At 40.7% G+C, this 19,772-nt stretch overlaps 1 protein-coding gene across 2 annotated transcripts in view; it reads left to right on the top strand.

The window, feature by feature from the left end:
- The window catches only part of ZFYVE9 (zinc finger FYVE-type containing 9), a 210,680-nt gene that overhangs the window by 61,356 nt on the left and 129,552 nt on the right, over nt 1-19,772 (top strand). For both annotated transcript variants that reach the window (XM_034965193.3, XM_034965188.3), the window contains exon 2: nt 15,448-15,553. The gene's annotated coding sequence lies outside the window, so the exon portion shown is untranslated. The remainder of the gene's footprint in view (nt 1-15,447; nt 15,554-19,772) is intronic.

The following is a 19,772-nucleotide window of genomic DNA, read 5'->3' as shown; positions in this document are numbered from 1 at the left end:
TTGGTGAAGTGTCTGTACAGGTCTTTGGCCTGTTTTTTGATCCAGTTGTTTTTTTTTTTATTGTTGAGTTTTAAAAGTTCTTTGTACATTTTGGATAATAGACCTTTATCAGATAAATCTTTTTCAAGTATGTTCTCCCAGTCTGTGGCTTGTCTTTTCATCCTCTTAACAGTGTCATTTGCAGAGCAGAATTTTTATTTTTTATTTTTTATTTTTTTTTAGACAGGCTCTCACTCTGTCACCTAGGCTGGAGTGCAGTGGTGCAATCACAGCTCACTGCAGCCTTGACCTCCCAGGCTCAAACCATTCTTCCACCTCAGTCTCCTGAGTAGCTGGGACTATAGGCACATACTACCATGCCTGGCTAATTTTTATATTTTTTTTGTAGAGACAGGGTTTTGTCATGTTGCCCATGCTGGTGTTGAACTCCTGAGCTCAAGCGATCCACCCACTTTGGCCTCCCAAAGTGTTGGGATTACAGATGTAAGCCACTGTGCCTGGCCACAGAGCAGAAATTTTTAATTTTAGTGAAGGTGCAGCTTATCAATTCTTGTTTTCATAGATCATTCCTTTGGTATTGTGTCTAAAAAGTCATTGCCAAATCAAAGGTCATCTAGATTTTCTACTGTTATCTTCTAGCAGTTTAATAGTTTTGTGTTTTATATTTAGTTTTCTGATTCATTTTGAGTTAACTCCTGTGAAAGGTATAGGGGTCTGTGTCTAGATTTATCTTTTTTTATATGTTGGATGTCTAGTTCCAGTACCATTTGTAAAAAACTATCTCTGATCCATTGTATTGCTTTTGCTTTTTTGTCGAAGATCAGCTGACTATATTTGTGTGTGTCTATTTCTGGCCTCTCTGTTCTGTTTTATAGATCTATTTGTCTATCACCAATTTGACACTGTCTTGATTACAGTATGTCTTGAAGTAGGGTAGTGTTAGGCTTCTAACTTTGTTCTTCTCTGTCAATAATGTGTTGGTTATTCTGGGTCTTTCTCCTCCATATAAATTTTAGGATCAATTTGTCAATGTTTATAAAATAACTTTCTGGGATTTTGACTGGGATTGTGTTGAATCTGTAGATCAAGTCAGGAAGAAATGACATCTTGACAATATTAAGTCTTTCTGTTCGTGAACATGGAATATCTTTTCATTTATTTGGTTCTTTTATAGTGTTTATCAGAGTTCTGTTGTTTTTTCATATAGATCTTGAACATATTGTGTTATATTTATATAGAAGTATTTTGTTTATTTTGGTGCTAATGTAAATTGTGTTTTTAATTTTAACTTCGACTTATTCATCAGTGGTATACAGGAAAGTAATTGGCTTTTATATATTAACCTTGTATCCTGTAACCCTGCTATAGTCACTTATTCCTGGAGGGTTTTTGGTAATTTTTTTTTTTTTTTTTTTGAGACGGAGTCTTGCTCTGTCGCCAGGCTGGAGTGCAGTGGCGCAATCTCGGCTCACTGCAAGCTCTGCCCCCTGGGTTCACGCCATTCTCCTGCCTCAGCCTCCCAAGTAGCTGGGATTGCAGGTGTGTGCCACCATGCCCAGCTAATTTTTTTGTATTTTTAGTAGAGACAGGGTTTCACTGTGTTGGCCAGGCTGGTCTTGAACTCCTGGCCTCAAGTGATCCACCTGCCTCAGCCTCCCAAAGTGCTAGAATTACAGGCATGAGCCACTGTGCCTGGCCCAGGTCTTATTTATTGATGCATTCTGACAGTCTGTGTCTTTTCATTGGTGCATTTAGACCATTGACCTTCAAAGCAATTTTTAAAAAAAAATTTATTTTATGTATGTATTTATTTATTTTTTTGAGATGAAGTCTTACTCTGTCACCCAGGCTGGAGTGCAGTGGCGCGATCTTGGCTCACTGCAACCTCCGCCTCCCAGGTTCAAGCAAGTCTCATGCCTCAGCCTCCTGAGTAGCTGGAATTACAGGCATGCACCACCATGCCTGGCTAATTTTTGTATTTTTAGTAGAGACAGGGTTTCGCCACATGGGCCAGGTTGGTCTCGAACTCCTGACCTTAGGTGATCCCCCCATCTTGGCCTCCCAAAGTGCTGGGATTACAGGCGTGAGCCACCGTGCACAGCCCAAAGTGATTATTGATATAATCTCCTTCACTTTTGAAGGACAATTTTATAGGGGTACAGATTTTTAGGTTGGTCTTTTTTTTCTCTTTCTTCTTGCTTATATGGTTTCTTCACTCCTCTTTCTCCTTGTTTAGGTTTCTTAGGATAAATTAGTTGTAATTCTTTTCTTTACTCCTCCGTAGGTATAGTGTTTTTTTGTTTTGTTTTGTTTTTTTAAGACAGTGTCTCACTCTTTGGCCCAGACTGGAGTGCAGTGGCCTGATCTCGGTTAACCTCAACCTCCACCTCCCAGGCTCAAGCAATTCTCCTGCATTAGGCTCCCAAGTAGCTGGGATTACAGGCTTGCGCCACTACCGTCCGGCTAATTTTTGTATTTTTAGTAGAGACGGGGTTTCACTATGTTGGCCAGTCTGGTCTTGAACTCCTGACCTCAAATGATCCACCTGCCTCGGCCTCCCAAAGTGGTGGGGTTACAGACCCGTCTTTTTTTTTTTTTTTTTTTTTTAGAGATTAAAAAAATTTTTTTTTATTTTCTATAGTTTGAATATAACTATGTATAGGTTTTTTTGGCATTTTTCATGCTTGGTGTTCTCTGAACTTTCTGTATCTGGGAATTGGTACGTGGCATTAATTTGGGGGAAATTTTCAGTCATTTTAGTTACAAGTATTTTTTTCTCTTTTCCTTCTGGTATTCTTACTACACGTATGTTACACCCTTTGTAGTTGTTCCACAGTTCTTGAGTATTTTGTTCTATTATTATTATTATTATTATTTCACTTTGCTTTTCAGATTTGGAGGTTTCTGTTGAGATATCCTCAAACTAGAGATTCTTTCCTCAGTCATGTCCTGTCTCCTAAATAAGCCTATCAAAGGCATTCTTCATTTCTGTTATCGTGTTTTTGATCTCTAGCATTTCTTTTTGGTTCTTTCTTAGAATTTTTCTATACTTTCATTGCCCATCTGTTCTTGCATGCTGTCTACCCGTTATAGCCCTTAGCATATTAATTATAGTTGTTTTAAATTCCTGCTCTGATAATTCTAGCATCTCTGCTATATCTGAATCTAGTTCTGATGTTTGCTCTTTCTCCTCAAACTTTTTTTTTTTTTTAACCTTATGCCTTGTAATCTTTTCTTGATAGCTGGACATGATATATTGAGTAAGAGGAACTGCTGAAAATAGGCCTTTAGTAATGTGATAAGCTGTTGGGGGAAGGGGAGCATTCTATAGTTCTACGATTAAGTCTCAGTCTTTTAGCAAGCCTCTGCCCCTGGACTGTGAACTTCACAAGTGCTTCTCAGTTTTCTTCCCTGTTTAGAGGGGACAGGATAGCAAGAATGGGCTGGAGCTGGGTGTTTCCTTTCCCCAGGTCAGTTAGGCTCTGATATAACCCCAGCAGGTTAGGCTTTGGTCAAATAGTTTCTGCTGAGGGCAGACCGTATTAAGAATAGAATGCTCTTAGGCTGGGGTGGCACATGCCTGCTAATCCCAGCACTTTGGGAGGCTGAGGTGGGCAGACCACTTGAGGTCAGGAGTTCAAGACCAGCCTGGCCAAAATGGTGAAACCCCGTCTCTACTAAAAATACAAAAATTAGCTGGGCATGGTTGCGTGTGCCTGTAATCCCAGCTACTCAAGAGGCTGAGGTGGGAGGATCACTTGAACCCAGGAGGTGAAGGTTGCAGTGAGCTGAGATCTCGCCACTGCACTCCAGCCTGGACAACAGAGCGAGACCCTGTCTCAAAAAAAAAAGAAAAGAAAAAAGAGTAGAATGCTCTGGCTTATTTCAAAATGGTTCCCTTTCCCCTTTCCCTGCCAGAAGAATGAGGGGATTTCCCCCTTGATGCTGTGAGATCTAGGTCAAGCTTCCCACGAAAGTGTGGGAGTCCCCTTGAAGTTTTTAACTCGCAGAGTTGTCCACACTAAGCCTCTAGCAATTTGTCAATTATAACTCAAGCTTTTCTGCCCGACCTCTGGTTCCCACAGAGGTTCCTGCTTGTGTGTTTCTGCTTAGGTAATTTGTGACTTTTTTTGTATTCACCTGTCTGTCCCTTCGAATTTGGGTCAGGGTTTGTGCTGTGAATTTTTTTTTTTTTTTTTTTTTTGAAGACAGGACCTCATTCTGTCGCCCAGGCTGGAGTGCGGTGGCATGATCTGGGCTCACTGCAGCCTCGCCCTCCTGGGCTCAAGCAATCTTCCCACCTCAGTTCCCCAAGTAGCTGCGACTACAGCCGTGCGCCACCACACCTGGCCTATTTTTGTATTTTTTGTAGCGATAGGGTTTTGCAAAGTGGCCCAAGCTGATCTTGAACTTCTGAGCTTAAGCTGTCTGACCACCTCGGCTTCCCAGGGTGTTGGGACTACAGGGTGAAGCCACCAAACCCAGCTTTTTGGTTTTTTTTAAGAGATGGGGTTTCACTCTGTTGCCGAGTCTGGAGTGCAGTGGTAACTCACTATAACCTTGAACTCTGGGCTCAAGCGATCCTTCTGTCTCAGTCTCCTGAGTAGCTAGGTCTACAAGTGTGCACCACCATGCCTGGCTAATTAATTTTTTTTTTTTTTTTTAAATAGAGACTGGGTCTCGCTATGTTGCCCAGACTAGCCTCAAACTCCTGGCCTCAAGCAGCCTTCCTGCCTTGGCCTCCCAGAGCACTGGGTTACAGGTGTGAACCACCATGCCTGGCCACCTCACTTCTTTTATGCATCTAAGAAGAGTTGTTGATATTTCAGTTTTTTTTACTTTGTTGTTCGGATAGAATAGTGACTTCCAAGCTACTTAAATGCTGCACTAGAAACTGGAAGTCTATGTATACTCTTGTTGTTACTCTTGGTTCACACAATTTGTGGTATACAAATTATATCTCCCTGTTAGATTGCCACCTAGAATGATCCGAAATATAAGACCCATCCCTCTTTCCATGAATTTATCCCTTGTTTATTATCTACTTGTAGAACAGAATATCTCAGTTTAGGGTCTGATCTTTGAAGGTATAGGTGCCCAATTAAAGTTGAAACTGATTTTGATGCCATTTGCCTCAATTTCTATCATACTATTGGGATGTATTTGTTAAGATTCTTGTTGCAGGTTAAGGCAATCCACTGGAGCTAAGTTAGAAAAAAAAATAACAGTTATAAGGATATGACAATATCTCACAGAATCCAAAGGCAGCTATTGTAGCTGTATCTTTCAGGCATAGCATAGAAGGGTCTGTAATTCATTCAACTTAGGTCAGGAGCTCACACCAGGCTAATAAACTGGTTAGGTGGATAGGTTTTCCCTGAATATGGCGTTTTATCTTGTGATGAAAGTATATGTGTGTATGGCGTGGCGGTAGACAGTTCTATAATTCTGTTGGCAAAGATAATCCAAGAGATGTCTACCATCTCAAAATTGGAGATACAGACTTCGGCTAATATGGTATTAATTAATATTTCAGTCATGGATAAACAATTTATATACCACTTTAGGTTCTCCAGAGAAATAGAACCAGAAGGAGATAGAGGTTTCTGTTTTGTTGTTGTTGTTGTTTTGTTTTGTTTTTTGAGACAGTCTCGTGGTGTCACCCAGGCTGGAGTGCAGTGGCATGATCTCGGCTCGGCTCACTGCAACCTCCACCTCCCAGGTTCAAGCATTTTCATGCCTCAGCCTCCTGAGTAGCTGGGACTACAGGTGCCTGCCACCACACCTGGCTAATTTTTGTATTTTTAGCAGAGACGGGGTTTCGCCATGTTGGCCAGGCTCTTCTCGAACTCCTGACCTCAGGTGATCTGCCCACCTCGGCCTCCCAAAGTGATGGGATTACAGGCACGAACCACTGTGCGCGGCCCGGAGATAGAGGTTTCTAGCTTGCAGACAGTAAATCATGAGATATGTCAGCCTCCATAATTTTGTGAGTCAGTTTCATTTGATAAGTCTCGTTATGTGTGTACACACACAGAGAGAATTATATATATGTATGTAGGCATGTCTTTATATCGTGGGGAGGGCAATCCGGTGTACTCAGTTCCATTCAAATGCTAATCTCTTCTGGAAACATTCTCCCAGACACACCCAGAAATAATATTTAATCAAATGTTTAGGCATTCCTTGTCCCAGTCAAGTTGACATGTAAAATTAACCATCACAGGGATGTTGTATATCTCAATAGTTTCTGTCCCTGTGACATGTATATACAAATTTATGTCATTTTGAGTCTGATTACTCCAGACGTGAGAATTAAGCATGCTCCTTCTTTTAGTCCCAATCGCAGATCAGTTGCTGTTCTAGCGATTTCAATGCCTAGTATATTTGATACGTCTGTTATCACATTTTCCAATATTTGTTAAACTACTCTGCTTTTTGTTTGGTGTGAACTAGGTGAAAACACTCACCTTGTTCTTTATAGCTCTTGACTGGGAATTTGATGTTTGTGAAAGATGCCAGATGGATATCCTGGAAATTGAAGCCCTGTGTGAATGTGGGAAAGCAACAATGTCAGCTTCCCAGATCCTATTCTCTTAATGTATTTTGGTCTTGATCTGCAGGAATAAAGCTCTTTTCAGAGCTTATTTCATTTCTTTTTTCTGCCACTGTAAGGGTGTTCATATTCAAAGGGTGTCTTTTTAGGATCAAATTTACTTAGCCTCTTCAGAAAGTTGAACATCAGGTTACTTTTTCGTTCCTAGTTTTCTGTTTCATTGCTCAGACTTGAGTTGATCACTTAAGACCAGTTGCCCTAATGGATTATTAATTGTATAAACAAACTAGTCCACTGATTGGTTTCATGGTTCAAATTGCATCTTTGCCTTTCTGTTCTAATTCTTTCACACAAATTGCTTTTTTGATGTTGAATAATAATAGCTATCATTTATTGAGCAGTTACATATCAGGTCTGTGCAAGGCACTTTATATAAATACCTTCATCATCATTAAAAATATCCTGCAAAGTATAGTTTTCATATAAAGTGTAAAGAAACTGAGATTCAGAGAGGTTATCTTGCTCAAAGTAGCAACAGCTATTAAATAATATAGCATGGGCCGGGTATGGTGGCTCATGCCTGTAATCCCAGCACTTTGGGAGGCCAAGGCAGGAGGATTGCTTGATCCCAGGAGTTCCAGACAAGCCTGGGCAACACAGCAAAAACCTGTCTCTATTAAAATATAATAATAATAAAATAAATAATAGAACATGAATTCAAGCCTGGATCAGCCAGATTTTTGTACCAGTGTTCCTTCTACCAAACTCCAGTGACTCTTCATAAAAGATGTTCATTTGGATTAAATATCAAGCCAGGTATGTTACATATTGCTAATGGTTGATTTAAAATTCCAGACTCAGTTTTGCCAGATGTTCCATTGCTGTAGTCACACTCTTGAATCATACTTTTTCTTTCTTTAAAGGTAAAATATCGAACTAATAGGAACTTTCTGATAAGTTGTGATTGTGAATAGACAGCACAAAACCTTGAAGAAACATGGTTTAAGTCTGAATTGTTCTTCTTCTTTTTTTTTTTTTTTTTTTGAGACGGAGTTTTGCTCTTGTTGCCCAGGCTGGAGTGCAATGGTGCGATCTTGGCCTGGCGCAATCTCAGCCCGGCGCAATCTTGGCCCACCGCAACCTCTGCCTCCCGAGTTCAGGTGATTCTCCTGCCTTAGCCTCCTGAGTAGCTGGGATTACAGGCATGCACCACCATGCCTGACTAATTTTGTATTTTTAGTAGAGACGGGGTTTCTCCATGTCAGTCAGGCTGGTCTTGAACTCCCGACCTCAGGTGATCCACCCGCCTTGGCCTCCCAAATTGTTGGGATTACAGGCGTGAACTACCGTGCCCGGCCTTGAATTGTTCTTTAGTATGTGTTGGCATTAATAAACTTTGAAATAGTAAGTACATTGAAGTTTTAGTGGTCCCAGTACAACTCTTGGGATCCTTTGTATGGGACTATTTCCTAGGTGGAAGTTCTTCGAAAGTAAATCCTTTAGTTATTTTAATTTGATTTACAAGTAGTGAGCACATGCTGTGTATTATCCATGGTATCATACACTAGGGATACAATGACAAAAGAAGCAATCTCTATCCTGAGAAACCTTAATAGTCTGGAAGGGAGAGACAGACAGTTTTAGAAAAATCATGGATCAGTTGATAAGTGCTCTGATGGGGGTAAAAGGTACACAAGATCGAAGGGGCACCTATCTCAGACCTAGATCAGAAGGACTTAATGGAAGAAGTGATGTCTTGGATAGAATGAGGAGGACAAGTAAGAGTCAACTGACAATGGCAGGGGCAAAGTTTGGAGAGGGTTCAAGGCTTAAAAAATAATATGGATGAAGACTTTTTTTTTAACTGGTTTTTAAGATAGAATTCATATATCATAAAATTCACTTTTAAAGCACACATTCAGTGGTTTTCAGTATATTTACAGAGTTGTGTAACCATCACCATTTATAATTCCAGAACATTTTCATCACCCCAAAAACTCCCTACCCATTAGTAGCCACACGCCATTTCCTCCTCTCCCCAGCCCCTGGCAACACTAATACACTTTCTGTCTCTGTGGACGTGCCTATTCTGGACATTTCATATTAATAGAGCCACATAATATGTGGTTGTTTATGACTGGCTTCTTTCACTTAGCATAATGTTTTCAAGGTCCATTCATGTTGTAGCATGTATTGGTATGAAGGTGTGTTTTGGAAAATAGGCAAGATTGAGAATTGAGGGTTTGTGTTGATCAAGATGACTACTGCATAGAGTAAGAATTTGAGAATAGAGAATAAGATGTCATACTAGAGAAGCAGAAACCAAATCAAACAGAACAGAACATTGTCAGCTATGTTATGGAAGTATGGACTTTATCCTAAGGGCAATAGGATGACATTGAATGATGTTAAGTATGGAAATGATACAATCAGATTTGGGTTTTGTATTTGTGTGGAGAATAGGCTAGATGGGTACAAAACGGGGCAGGGAGACTAGGATTCTTGCAAAAATCTAGGCAACAGAAAGATGGAGGCATTATGGGATATGGCAGTGGGAATGGAGAGAAGTGGATGGATTTGAAAGATTTAAGAGGTAAGATTGATAAGACTTGATGTTCGATTGAATGTAGAGTTGGGAGGAAAGGATAGTATCTAGAATTGTACTTAAGTTTCTGAGTTTATGAGACAAGTGGATGATAATGCACTTACTCATTAAGGAGCTGGCTGCTAGGTAAGTTCCTGCGGTGCCAATATATAAGTAGTAAAATGGCACTGGAACATTAATGAGTCAGAAAAAATGCATTTACTGGAACTCTACTTAGTAGCAGTGTATGTGGGTTGGAGGAAAACTTTGATAAGCTACTGTAGATGGAGTAAAACCCCTCTCTTACCTCGCTTTTTGCCTGAGTAACATTAGTTGTTTCCTAAACTGTACTCTAAGAGACCCAAAGCTTGTTTTATTGAGTGGCTACCATCAGTGGGTCATCTTTTTTCCCTGTCCCTATTAAGGTTTTTATTCTTCTCTTTAAAATGTTTATATGAGATTGGTTTGAAGACTATCAGATTACTAACCTGCTGTTCCATTTGAATTACACCAAAATGTAGTGGTTTAAAATAACAATTTAATTATCTCTCATGGTTCTGGGGATTGATTGGGCTTACTTAATTAGGTGGTTCTCTCTCTCTCTCTTTTTTTGAGACATAGTCTCACTGTGTTGCCCAGGCTGGAGTGCAGTGGTGCAATCTTGGCTCACTGCAACCTCCACCTCCTGGGTTCAGGAGATTCTCATGCCTCAGCCTCCCGAGTAGCTGGGACTACAGGTGCCTGCCACCACAGCGGGCTAATTTTTGTATTTTTAGTAGAGACGGGGTTTCGCCGTGTTGGCCAGGTTCTTCTCGAACTTCTGATCTCAGGTGATCTGCCCACCTTGGCCTCCCAAAGTGCTGGGATTACAGGTGTGAGCCACCGCCCCTGGCCAGGTATTTCTCTCTTAGGGTTTTCATGCAGTTGTAGTCAGACAGTGGCTGGGCTAGAGTCATCTTGAGGCTTGCTCATTCACATGTGTAGAGATTCATGGGGCAGATCACCGAAATGTGGGCTTTCCGTGTGGTTTCTCTGGCATGGTTACTGGGTTCCAAGAGTGAGTGTCCCAAAAGGAGCGGTCAGAAACTGTATTACCTTTCATGACCTGGTCTTGGAAGTTACATAGTTTCCCCTTTGTTATACTCCATTAGATGAGGTAGTTGTGAATGTCTGCCCAGGTTTAGAGGAAGGAGACATAGATTTCACCACTCAGTTGAAATCACCCATCCCACACTATCTTCTTAATGTGACTGTGACACCTGAGTCACAGGTGCTACATCACAATCACATTAAAAAATCATGTGGGATGGGAGATATAGTAGCAGCCATTTAAAAAAATACAATCTGCCATCCCTACCTGAGAACCCTGCTCAGACTAAGATTGGGAACAGAAAGAGAGGACTTGGAAGATTGAATGTGATTTTGTACCTGTTGAGTTTGAACACTTTGTCAGACTTTCTGGCAGAAATGTTAAGAAGTTTCTTTACTGAGCCGGGTACAGTGGTGTGTACCTGCAGTCGTAGCTACTCCCAGCCTCAGGAGGCTGAGGCCGGAGGAACACTTGAGCCCAGGAGTTTGAGTCTAGCCTTGTCAACACTGCGAGACCCCATCTCTAAGAAATAAAATAAAATTTAAGAGTTTGATTACTGGTCAGATACTGAATTTGTTTACAGAGAATAGTATTAATCACAGCCAAGATAGGAAACATCTTTAACTGATAATATTTTCAAATATATCATCATTTTATTTTCTTTTTTAAAATCTATGGCCAGGATTTTGGAAATTTTCACCCTCACAAATAATTCTTCTGTTATAAACATGTTCATATCAGAGATTCCTATGAATTTCTTGCATTTTATATTTTAAACATCGTCTTTATACCTGTCACCTTTCCTTATAAGTTTATGTAAGAACTAAAATCTTTGTTTCTTAATTTTAAATGATGGTTCTTTAACGTTCCTTCATATTACAGTTAAAATTTTAGTCTTCTGTTATACATCCCAGGGAGATAATCTTTTTAGATCCTTATCTTTCCCATTCCCTTTGCTTTTCAGTTTTTATATTTCAAAGTAAAACATTTATTTTTATTTATTTATTTTTTTGAGACAAGGTCTGACTCTGTTGCCCAGGCTGGAGTGCAGTGTCATGATCACAGCTCACTGCAACCTCCACCTCCCAGGCTCAAGTTGTCCTCCTGCCTCAGTCTCCCAAATAGCTGGGACTACAGGCACATGCCACTATGCCTGGCTAATTTTTGTATTTTTAGTAGAGATGGGGCCTTGCCATGTTGGCCAGCCTGGTTTTGAACCCTCCTGGCCTCAAGTGAGCCACCCACCTTGGCCTCCCAAAGTGCTGGGATTAAGGTGTGAGCCACTGCACCTGGCCAGATTTATGATTTTAGAAAGCTATTTCAGTTAAGATTATGAAGGATATATTTTATAGAGAAATGAAGGCAATAACACTAGTTTGGTAACTATATGAACCACTCTAGGCGAGAACTGATGAGGGCCTAAGCTAAGGCAGTTGTAGAAATGGGATGAGGGTGATGAAATTAGGAACTTCTTTGGAATCTTTGCCATGGTAGTGTGTTATATGCTATACTTAATTAAATAATTAAATCATTCCACATATTTTGAATACTACTATGTGAAAAGAATTGTGCTGGGGCCTTGGAATAAAAGGCTGAATAAAAAGGGTTTCCTGTCTTGGGTGAACTTATGGTTTAGTGTAGTCGTTTTGTAAAGAGAGAAATTACATGTAATGTGAAATATAAACATTATGGGAACACAGAGAACTATGTGATTAATTATTGTAATTATTAATTTCACATTGGGAGATGACATTTGAGTGGAATATTAGAGGAGTTCTGTGAAATTCTTTGTTTTCCTCTCATGTATCTTGAACTGTATTGAAGACATTTGTACTGTTTTATGTTGTATACCTATCCATCTATCCATTTACTAAACTTCTTTTGTTCCTTCCAAAAAATGATTCTGTAATGTCAAAAGGCAATGAATAAGTCATTACTGTAATGCTCATTCTGGGTAAAAAGTACTGGCGTTATTTGTCTCTTTATCTGAGAAGCATATTCTCCATGGGAGGTGATGGAATTCTTCTTTTCACTACATATTGCTTGTTGGTTTCTCTCTGTGTCTCCCTTTCCCTTCCTTTATTTTTCTGAACTATTTCTTTATTTATTAGGGCATTAGCAACTTTAAGTCTACTTTTAAGAATGAATGCAATAATTTTATTTTATTGTATGTCACTTCTCAAAGGTAAGAATGGAGACTTACAATTAAACAGGATGAGGCCAGGTGCGGTGGCTCACGTCTGTAATCCTAGCACTTTGGGAGGCTGAGGTGGGCGGATTGCCTGAACTCAGGAGTTTGAGACCAGCCTGGACAACATAGTGAAACCCTGTCTCTACTAAAATACAAAAAAATTAGCCGGGCCTGGTGGCGTGCATCTGTAGTCCCAGCTACTCAGGAGTCTGAGGCAGGAGAATTGCTTGAACCCGGGAGGTGGAGGTTGCAGTGAGCTGAGATCGTGTCACTGCACTCCAGCCTGGCGACAGAGCAAGACTGTGTCTCAAAAAAAGAGAGGATTTATTGACCCTTCCTCACACACACCATTTATTTTCTTTCTTTCTTGAAACCCTCATAAAATGGTAAGAAGTAAGAACAGAAGAGGAGATAACAGTGGATGAAAGGTTTCAGTAAATGGAAAGAGTGAAGGTCTTCAAACTGAAGACGCAATAAGCTGCTTGCCTGCGGAGGAAGATATGTTGAGAAGCCCCACAGCACCTTAGAGAGATTTGTGATATAGAGACTCCAAGGTTCTCTAAGGGCTTAGGTGAGGTGTGGTACTGAAAGTAGATTGGCTGGAATATGATACAAAGAATGATTAGTTTTGCAGAATCCTATGTAGCCAAGTAACTTTCCCCTTCATCCTGCAGGGGTCTAGAAGTTTATTTTCTGGAAGAATTGAATAGAGGATACTTTGAATTGAAGGATACCAAGCATATCAGGAGGGGATGAGGTGCAGGTTGAAAGCAGATTAAGGAAAATGTAAAGTTATAAATGTGGCCGGGCGCGGTGCCTCATGCCTGTAATCCCAGCACTTTGGGAGGCCGAGGCAGGCAGATCTCTTGAGGTCAGTAGTTTGAGACCAGCCTGGGTAACACAGTGAAACCCTTTCTCTACTAAACATACAAAAATTAGCTGGGCCTGGTGGCAGATGCCTGTAATCCCAGCTACTCAGGAGGCTGAGGCACGAGAACTTCTTGAACCTGGGAGGTGGATGTTGCAGTGAGCCAAGATTGCACCATTACATTCCAGCCTGGGTGATTGAGTGAGACTCCATCTCAAAAATAATGAAATAAAATAAAATAAAATAGTAAAGTTGAGACTAGCCACTAGTGGTCTTGTTTGATTTTCCACCAGCCAGATTTCAGCTACTTAGGGGAATGTATGTAGTAGGTGGATGGTTGGATTTAGCTAGAGTTGAGGCTTTGCCAGCTGAGACTGGAATATAATTCCAATAGAAAAACCTGTAATATTATTTGTATTAGGGTTCTGTAAAGAAACAGAACCAATAGTATATGGAGGGGTGTGTGTGTGTGTGTGTTTAAATTTATTATAAGGAATTGGCTCACACATTTATGGAGGCTGAGAAGTTTCCCAATCTGCTGTCTGCAAGCTGGAGACCCAGGAAAGCTGGTGGTGTCATTCTGAGACTAGAGGGCCAATGATGTAAGTCCCATTCTGAGGGCAGAAGATTGATGTCCCAGCTCAACCAATCAGAGAGAATTCCCTCTTCCTCAAGCCTTATTTTATTCACGTCCTCAATGGATTGGATCATGTCTGGTCACACTGGGGAGGGCAATCTGTTTTATTCAGTACACTGATTCAAATGAGATTAGCTCATCCAGAAACACCCTCACAGACATACCCAGAAATAGTATTTAATTTGAGTACCCCATGTCTCAGTCAAGTTGATATATAAAATTATCTATGATTGGACTTGCCTCACATATTGAAAAACTATATATATGATTTGACCTTGAATCTATAGAGTTAATTTTGTTTAAGAAAATCTTTAATTAGCTAGGTATTAGAGGAGTGGTTACTTTACTTTCATTCTCATTTTGACCTTGGTTTGTATTTTTATTCTTTCATACTTCTGATATGACTTAGTCCTTTATTTAATAGATATAAATCTGTTTCTTAGTGTCAGTAGCTCTTCTCATTTAGAGTATATCATAGCATGTGCATATTTTTCTAGTTCTCAAGACAGGGAAATCTTTTACCAGTGATTTTCATTCTTTATTCTTTATTGGGTCTTGGAAACTTGAATTTTAGGCCTTTTACTTATTCTCTTATTTTTTATTAAGCATATCATTTTCACATCTGATAATAGAATATTTGTAATGTCAGGAAATTTTTCTTGCTGCCTCAGTTTATCTTTAAAATTAAGTAGTGTTCATTAAATTATCTCCAAGATACTTACGTGTTCTGAAAATACTATGATTATGTGTTAAATATTTTATACTGATAATATAATATTCATAGTCTTAGTTTTATTCTGATTAGCTTCAACTACTAATCTTGTTCAAGGCTAAATTAGGCCCTTAAAGAATTTTACATTGTCTCTAAGCAGTTATAGTTGGGCTACCATAACTTAATGGATATTGTCGTATTTTCACAAGAAGGAAGTAATATTTGAAGAGCCTTTGTCTTTTGCATGCACACCTGATAGTGAAGGTTAATACTGGGTTAATAGATCCATTGCTTCTAAGCAGTTGGAGGAGGACTGGAATCAAGAGACTCCATTTGGAGAAAAAAAACAGTTTGGCAATAAAAATCACAACTGGAAACTTGTGAAACTCAAGAATTCTACGTGTATAGAAAAAAAATCGCACTAGAAGGACATTCTTGTGAAGCAGCAGTTTTCTTAGCTTTGGATTCTTGGAGGGCCTATTGTAAGGCAAATTATATACTTATGAATTAACATAATTAAAGTCATTGGGTAGAAAGTGCCTGCTGTTGATGTTTCACTTTGCATTATCCATTGAAAATAAACGTGCAAAAACTCTTCTTCATTGAAACATTTAACTTTTGGCCTTTCAGACAATAAAATGTCTCTGTTGCTACCTTGTATGCAAGCCAGGTCTTTGAATCCAAAGGTATAATTGTATTTACTGTTTCAGCCCTATTGCTTTCATTTGTCTGGCTATGATAGATTTATATGAAGAAAATGAGGGCTTATTGTTTCAGCAAGTGTAATGAGCAATGTGTTTTTCCTTTAGGATCAAACAGAGCATACTGAATCAGCAGGACTGGCTGGTGGTGCAGCAGACATCATGAGTAAGCACCGAGAAGTCTGTTCCTTATCACGTGTGTAAGGGGAAAAAGGTAAGAAAATGTTTTTATTTCTCTTAGAGATTGAACTTGAGAAACCAATGAGATCTATAGAAGATAATGCTGATGCATATATGTTACTTGCATCATTTATAACATTGTATCTTATTAAATCAGGAGTATGCTTTTTTTCAAAAAGATTTGACTTAAATTCAGAGGAAAAGGGTATTTAAAAATCACTGTTATTTTGTGTCACAATGGTCACAATGTTAATTTCCCTCCCAGTGCTGGCTCCTTCGTTTTAGAGTTCGTTGACCATAGAAAGGTAATTTCAGAAAAAATATGGATTTGAGCAATATTTAAGCTCATGCAAGAGCTAAACAAGTAAAGCTAATTTGGTGATGGGGAATCAGAAATGTAAATTTAATTATGTTATTTTATTTTGTATTTTTAGATAAGTTATTATGTAGAGCAATAATTTCCAGCAGAAAACTGGAAGTATTCTTGTAGAACAGGAATCCTTGTCTTTTTCCTAACTAGGAGTCATGTTGTTTTTTTTCAAGTCTTAAGATTATTTAAGGGTGTGAACCCCCAATATCTGTGTTGGAAACAAGTGCTTGATGTAGCCAAAAGAAACCCGCACTTAGACAGAAATTTTCTCAGCAAGGCACTTTTACTTCTGCAGAAGGGTGCTGCTTGCACCTATTACAAATGCAAGAGCACACCGAACAAAGGAAGGAAGGGGTTTTTAACCCTAACACAGTTCCTGTTTCTGTGTCTTTTCCCTATTGGCTAGGGTTGGATTGCACAATCTAAGCTGATCCCAACTGGCCAAGGCTTAAACTTTTCCAAACAGGGTAAATGTGAGATTTGTGAAGGGGCGGGGTGGGTAAAGAAGAAATGGTTGGACTTAACAGAAGCGGGGGTAGGATTGTTTACAACTTATGACCAGGAAGTTGAGTCTTTGAAGAGGAACTCAAGTCGTCCCAACAATTTCCCCTCTTCTGTCTTACAGTTCTTCATCTTCAGATTCCTTTAACAGGATCTGGCTTTGTTGTTCTTCTTGATTATCAAGATGCAAGAGCTTATCTGAGTACGGAGGGGGAGAGGTCGGGGAGGTTTTTGTGAGAGCTGCTTCTATGAGCCTTTGGGTTAACCCACGAATACAAGGTATGATACAGCAACCGACAAGGATGAGTACGTCTTTAACAATTGCAAGGGAAGTAAAGATTGAGGTCATGAGTCCCTTCCATTTTCCAAACCACCTTTCCATTAGGCCTGTAAAGGGGTCGTCTATTCCAGAGTTTTTGGCTAATTGATTTGCTAGGGTGGTAAGGCCTTGTAAGGCTTTTATGATTGTCCCATCAGGGTCTGTATTATTAGGAATAAAAGTACAACACTGGACCGTGATCATGACATAGACTCTGCCTTTTTTGGCCAACACCATGTCAAGGGTTATTCTGTTTTCCCAGACCATCTGGCTGATGGGGCCTAGTTTCAGCAATTCCTTTTATGGCATCTCTGGTATAATTGATGAATTGCTGTTGATTGTAGTATATGTGATTTATCCAGTCTACGTTTTTGTTTATAGTGGACCACCAGAATAAGATAGACTCGAACCTGGCGGCTATTTGGTTTTGAGCTTTGAATTCATTTGGTTCCCTCCGCAGGACCCTGATGCTGTCTATGTAAACTTGAGGGTCAAAGGACCCATTTATTGGGGCTTCTTTTTTTCTTCTGGTTACCTGCTTCCTGATGAAATGCCATGGTGAAAGCCATGGCCAATTGAATGAGAGCACAAGTGCCACTCCAGTTGCTTGGCAGTGTACCAAATATTGGTCCCCCACAATACCACCATACATCCTCTCGGGGATGGACTAGGGCTGACTGATTGGTTATCTCTTGAAAAGGTTTAGGCCCACTACATCCCATCAGGTTTCCAAGGAATGTCAAATTTTCCCCTTGTTGTGAAAGACACAAGGTAAAATTGGCATCGAGAGCTGGAAGTTGAATGGCCCTTGGGGGCTGTCCCATAGGGGTCCTGACCTTTGGGGAAAATAGTGAGTGAGTGGCACATGACATGTTTCCCCAGGCTGTGGGGTGCTGGAAGAGAGCTACCATACAGTCTTTGCCTGATGGATTGGCCCATCCGAGTGGGAGGGGAACAGTTTGGGTTTCTGGCCTGCCTGTTGCACAAGCGTAACAATCTGTTTTATTTAGGGTGCGAATGGAATATTTAATCAATTCCAGCTAGGCATTTACATCTTGATAACTGGTTTCTATGGCTAGGGTTTGCTGTAAATCCTTAACTTCTACTATAGCTACTTTGGTTTTGTCAGTAGGCATGAAGCGAGAAATGGTTTGATTTTTGTGGTTTTGGGAAGCGGGTAATGGGGGGAGATGGAGGAGGAGGAGCAAACCTCATTTCAAAGATGCCTGTAGGGTCTTTTGCAGTGACATCTGCTCCTAGGCCATAAAAGTGCTGTAAAGTGGGGATAGGGTCAGTGGAGGTGGGGATAGGAATAGAGAGAAGTACTGGGTTGCACTGGTGGTTTTGGCAATTTGAGGGGGTGGTTCCTTTGGTGAAGTGGAGGTAGAGTTTTAGGGCGGTGCGACCCTCTGAGGAGGTCCAGCCCTGATATTTCGTGGTCCAGATAATATCTCCCCAACTATAACATAACCCCTGGAAGGCTTGTGGTCGTTGATTGCAAGGGTCGGGGGTGGTGCTGGTTTTTCTGGGGATGGGGGGCAGAGGTACTTTTCTGAAGAAGCTAGCTGTCTTTGACTATGGAGGTTTCCACAGGGTATGACAAGACAGGCATCGAATGTAATTGTGGGGAGGGTCATCGGGTTACATTGATAATAAGGTGTCCTTGGGTAGCTAAAGGAAGAATAAAAAGACGGATTAAACCTTTTTGAATGTTAGTTTGGAGGGTATTGATCGTGGAATGATGGTCCATGACTTTGCAATGGTTGCGGCCCCTTTTAGCCCAGTGTGGTGGGTCCATGCTTTTTTGGCCGTTCAGATTGCTGTCTCAGTGGTTAGGAGTATTAGATAAGGTCCTTCCCAGGTTGGTTCAAGCTTTCCTTCTTTCCAACATATGATAAGGACGTGATCTCTGGGCTGGTGTCGGTGAATTGGGAATTCGAGGGGTGGAGTTTGCGCTAGGAGGCCTTGAGTCCTGAGGGAGGAAAGGGTGGAAGACAGACCAAATATATATATTTTTAGAAACTGATCTTTTGTTTCAAATGTGGGAAGGTCAGTAGTGGAATTTAGATAAGGCAGCCCGTAGAGCATTTCAGGCCAAGATCTTTTGTGTGTGTGTGTGTGTGTGTGTGTGTGTGTGTGTGTGTGTGTGACAGAGTCTTACTCTGTCGCCCGGGCTGGAGTGCAGTGATCTTGGCTCACTGCAACCTGCACCTCCCAGGTTCAAGCAATTCTCCTGCCTCGGCCTCCTGAGTAGCTGGGACTACAGGCACCAGCCACCATGCCCGGCTAATTTTTGTATTTTTAGTAGAGATGGGGTTTCACCATATTGGCCAGGCTGGTCTTGAACTCCTGACCTTGTGATCCACCCTCCTTGGCCTCCCAAAGTGCTGGGATTACAGGTGTGAGCCACCACACCCTGCCAGGCCAAGATCTTTTTGAGGGGCAGTTTGGATTCTTAGTAAGGCAATGGGAAGGCATTTTGTCCATGGTAACTGGATTTCCAAGATTAATTTGGTTAGGTGATTTTTTAGAGTTTGATTAATTCTTTCTACCCTCCCTGATGAAGGTGGATGCCAGGGAGTATGATATTCCCATTTTATTCCTAGTGCTTGGGTTAGCCCCTTAATGATGTGTGCAGTGAAGTGAGTCTCATTGTCTGAATCAGTGTTCTCTATTAGTCCAAACCTGGATATGATATGTTCCAACAGTGCTTTGACTACATTACTGGCAGTTGTGCTTGGGAAGGGTATGGCTTCTACCCAGTGGGTGAGATGGTCTACTATGACTAGTAAATACTTGAGGCAGCCGATTGGGGGCATTTCAGTTTAATCAACTTGGATGCTTTGGAATGGCCTTAACCCTGGGTTTCTTCCCGTGGGAGGCTGCTTCTTTAGGGTTTCCTTACTAGTTTTTCTGCACATGATGCAACCATCTTCCACTTGCCTAGTACTCTATACACCCATAGACTCTGAGGGCTACATTGCACATAGCTTGAGGACCCCAGTGAGTTCCTGGATGAAGCTGTGACAATATTTCCCTCATGAGGGGCTTAGACAGCATTTC

Source organism: Pan paniscus, chromosome 1 (assembly GCF_029289425.2).
Source record: "Pan paniscus chromosome 1, NHGRI_mPanPan1-v2.0_pri, whole genome shotgun sequence".
Lineage (NCBI taxonomy): Eukaryota > Metazoa > Chordata > Mammalia > Primates > Hominidae > Pan > Pan paniscus.
Note: the sequence above shows the minus strand (reverse complement) of the source record. Positions and strands in the feature narration are given on the sequence as shown.